The sequence below is a fragment of the Mastigoproctus giganteus genome, chromosome 8 (assembly GCF_048544385.1).
Source record: "Mastigoproctus giganteus isolate SK-2022 chromosome 8, ASM4854438v1, whole genome shotgun sequence".
Lineage (NCBI taxonomy): Eukaryota > Metazoa > Arthropoda > Arachnida > Uropygi > Thelyphonidae > Mastigoproctus > Mastigoproctus giganteus.
In genome coordinates this window covers 151020556-151025203 of record NC_143582.1, presented here as the reverse complement: position 1 = coordinate 151025203, position 4648 = coordinate 151020556, and positions in this window count along the sequence as shown.

The window sequence follows — 4648 nt, the reverse complement described above, 5'->3', positions numbered from 1 at the left end:
AAAGATGAAGAATCCCATTGGCATTGAGCATGCTCAAACCATTCAAAGCCTTATACACCTCTATCAGATCACCTCGCCGGTGCCTAGTCTCCAGACTCTGTAATTTGCAAAACTTAAGCCTTTCTTCGTAAGAGCAACCCTTTGTTCCATTTACTAATCTTGTTGCCCTTCTCTGTACCCGTTCCAGCAGCTCTACATCCTTCTTGAAATGAGGCCTCCAGACCTGTATACAGTACTCAAGATGTGGCCTAACCATTGCCTTATACAAGGGAATAATCACCTCCTTATCCCTGCTAGAAAAATTCCTGTATATCATTGACAAGACACCATGAGCTACTCTTGCAGCTCGTCTGCACTGCTCAGAGAACTTCATATCTGCCTGCACAATTACCCCCAGGTCCTTTTCATTCTCAACCACTGTCAGTGTAGTACCGCAGAGTTGATACATTGCTCTGGGGTTGCTGTTACCCATATGTAGTACTTTACATTTGTCAATGTTAAACTTCATTTGCCACCTCTCAGCCCATCTGTTCAACCTTTCCAGATCCTGTTGCAGCAGCATAGCGTCAGTAGTGTCCTTAACGACCCTGCCAACCTTTGTATCATCTGCAAACTTAGACATTAAACTTGATATCCCATCATCAATATCATTCATAAACACCGAAAACAACAATGGACCCAACACTGAACCTTGAGGAACTCCACTAATAACATTAGTCCACGTTGAGCAGTGTCCATTGATTACCACTCTCTGTCTTCTGCCACTCAACCATCCCCTTATCCATAGCAGCAATTTGCCTCCAATGCCACACTGCTCCAATTTGTGCAGCAGTCTTCCATGTGCAACAGTATCAAAAGCCTTTCTAAGATCCAAATATATAATATCAAAGTTATTCCCTGCATCCAGTTCTTTTGTGACTACATCATAGTATCCAATCAAATTGGTCAGGCAAGACCTGCCCTTAACAAAACCATGCTGCGTCTGAGCTATAACTGAATTCTTGTCTAGATGATCCTGCAGTGCTTCTTTAACCAGTGCCTCCATTAATTTACCTGGAACAGAAGTCAAACTAACAGGTCTATAATTACTTGTGTCAGCCTTTGATCCTCCTTTGTGAATTGGGGTTACATTTGCACATCTCCAGTCTATGGGTACCTCCCCTGAGTCCAAAGAAGCTCTCATAATTGTGGCTAGGGGTTTGCATACTTCCTTTGCTGCCTCCTTTAATATAACTGGATAGATCCCATCCACCCCAGGTGCCTTTTTTATGTTTATCCTCAACAATCTCTCCTCCACTTTCCTCTCAGTTATTACAAAATCATCCAGCTCACTGCCAATGTTTACTTTACCTACATCATTCTCCTTCCTGAATAACTCCTCATGCGTGAATGTAGATGCAAAATACTCGTTTAGATTGTTAGCCACCTGAGCATGATCCTCAACTGTTGAACCATCAATATCCAGTGGACCAATCTGATTCACCCCTTTCCTTCTCGAGTTCAAGTATGTAAAGAACTCCTTTCTGTTTTTCTTTGCATCCTTTGCCAAGGATTTTTCGTAGTCTGCCTTCGCCTGCCTAATCTCCTTTGTGACTTGGTTACAGACCAACTTATATCTATCATAGGCTTCCATGTCACCCATTAATTTGTATGTATCCCATGCATTTTTCTTCTCTGCCACATGTCTCATTAGTCCATCTGACAACCATTTAGGCCTAAACCTTGAACAATATTTCTTAGTTGGTATGTAAAGCCTGGTAGCCACCAAGATTAGTTCCTTGAATGCTTCCCATTTTGAGTTTGCTGTTGGTAACATCATCAGTTGGTCCCACTGTATAGAATTTAAATACTGTCTCAGACCATCATAGTCGCCTTTACGAAAACAAAAACCCTTCCCTTTACCTCTGATGGTAGTTACCTCCTTGAGTAAATCCCACTTCAACACACTGTGATCACTGCCACCTAGTGGTTCATTTATCTGCAGGTTCTTAATGCATGAAGAATCACTACTGATAATCAGATCAAGAGTATTGCTCCCTCTTGTTGCCTCACGAACATGCTGATGTAGAAAACAATCATCCAATAAATCCACAAAAGCCTTGCTAGTGTGCGAGTGACCAACCCACAAATTCCAGTCAATATCTGGGAAATTAAAATCCCCCATTATAAGACTCTCTGATTTACTGGCCCACTCTATTTCCCTGTACAATATATTATTATACTCATCAGAGTCATTAGGCCTATAGCACACTCCTACTCTCAATTTTGATCTCCCAATGCTTATGTCACACCAAACTGACTCAACACTGCACTGTCCAGCGATGTCGACTGGCTTCACTTCCTTGGTTTTTATGTGTTTCTTAACTAATAGCATAACCCCTCCCCCCTTCCTATCCTGTCTATCCTTTCTGTAGACGTTGTACTCCCCAAATTGCAGTTCTGCATCCCTTATATCTGTGTGACACCACGTCTCTGATATCCCAACAATATCTGCCTTTGATGTTTTGAGCAATACCTCAAATTCATCAAATTTATTTACCAAACTCCTAGCATTGGTATACACGCAGGTATACATGCACCTGTTTCTATTCTTAGCTACCCTAACACAACCCATGTGTTTACTTGTAACGCAATGACTATCAGCAGTCTCTGAAATATCCTGCATCTTGTTTTTCAGACTTCTGCTCATTTGAATAGAAGCAGTGCAAGAATCACTTCCACCTCTGCCAGTGGCTACTGTTAATCTATTAGTCCTTGTATCCCCCCCCAACTAGCAGTTTTCCGACCCACCTAACATTGCCTCGACAGCATCAGCAAAAATTCTTGCACCCTTTCTATTTAAGTGTATCCCATCCCTGTAGAAGCAATCTCTCCTGTTAACAAGTACAGTCCAGGCTGAAAAAAATTCTACCCCTTGAGCCTTGCACAATCCCTCCAGGGCCGAATTGATCGACAAGGCTCTCATCATATACTCCCTCATATCGTGTCTGGGCAGAATTGCAGACACTTTCAAGTTCAACCCTAATTCACGGCTTTTTTTCAACAGTGACCTGTACTTGCTAAGTAATTCCGCCGGTCTCCTACTCTTAATATCATTAGTGCCAACGTGTACAACTATATCACCCTTTGTGCCCTTAAAAGATGATATCCGCTCTACAACGTCATCAACCTTTGCCCCTGGCAGACATACCCTGGTCCTATTCCACCTATCCTTTTTACAAAGTATGTTCCCCGTTTCCCTGACAATAGAGTCACCAACAACTACTAGTTCCTGTGGGACCAGCGCATTCTGCCTAGGGGGCTGCCCCTGTGTTGCCTGATGACCAAGTGCAAGCTCTGGCGTTGATGTGGGCAGCTGAGAGCTTGATGGGCCCCTCAATTTATTTCCTTCGAGGGCATCCACCCTGTCCTTCAAGGTCTCATAAAGGCCCATAACAACGCTGAGTTGTCGCCTGATTTCCTTGCACTCCTTACATCGTGCACACACAAAGACATCCCCCTTGGCAGTATCATGTCCCGTACCCGACTGCTCCGCAAACATCAAGCAAACAGTGCATTTTAATAGACTGTGATTCAGAGGGCAACTGCCCCCCTCAGTTCTCCCCTGAACCACAGCACTCCCATTAGCTTGAGCCTTTTGCTTTGCTGCTCTGGTCAGAGTCATGATTCCAATTTAATTCAATAAAATTTAAAACAAAAATTAAATCCTTAAGTTATATCCCAAAACAGTTATGTTATATATATATATATATATATATATATAATATTTTTTTTTTTTTTTTTTTCGGTATCTAGTGTTCCCTTTATACAACTTCCGTATCACGTGTACCACTATAGTTATGTATTAATTATTTGTTACGATTAAGTCGTTATATATATTTATAGAGTTAAAAATACAATTTAATTGACAATAAAGTTTATCAAGATTAATAGATTTACTGATTAATTGACAATATTATATTATGCACTATACTACACTAAGCTTATGCTATCGTGTAAAAATGGCGGGAAGTGACGAACGGTATTTCTACGGACTCGTAAGTATTCATTAGCTTCGAATTCTCGCTATCTCAATTTAGAATAAACTAAGGATCCTGACTAGGTCTATAATCTACTTATAGAAGATAATTTGATATAACAATTGGTTAATAAATCGACTAAATTTGGTTAAAAGACCTCTCGTTCAATTTGTGACACGTGGATTTGATACCGTTACCGATACTAAGTAATATCTACGAAATCTCTGTCTAAGTTAAACTTTAAACTAAGTATCGTAACTAGGAATATAAAGCTACTCTAGAAAAAAGTTAATATGACAATTTAAACTAATAAAGCAGAAAATAAATCAGGAAAAACTTCTCTGTTTGAAGAGCTTTAAGGAGCAATGGCTGCACAGGCAACCTCGCACCCAGACTCCCAATTCAATAGCAATCAAGGAGTCAGTGTTGCTGAGAGGCTCAAGATTGTGAGAGTAGGTTATAGCAAATTGTTCCCAGTTGATCGCTTTCAGGGAAAATCTTTCAAGTTTACTGGTGCAATGAAATTCTTTTAGAACACCAAGGAAATTTAACTATGACTCGATGATCTGTGGACACCTTTTTACAAAGAACCTCCCATAAGATTAGAAAGGAATTTAGTGAACAGGTGA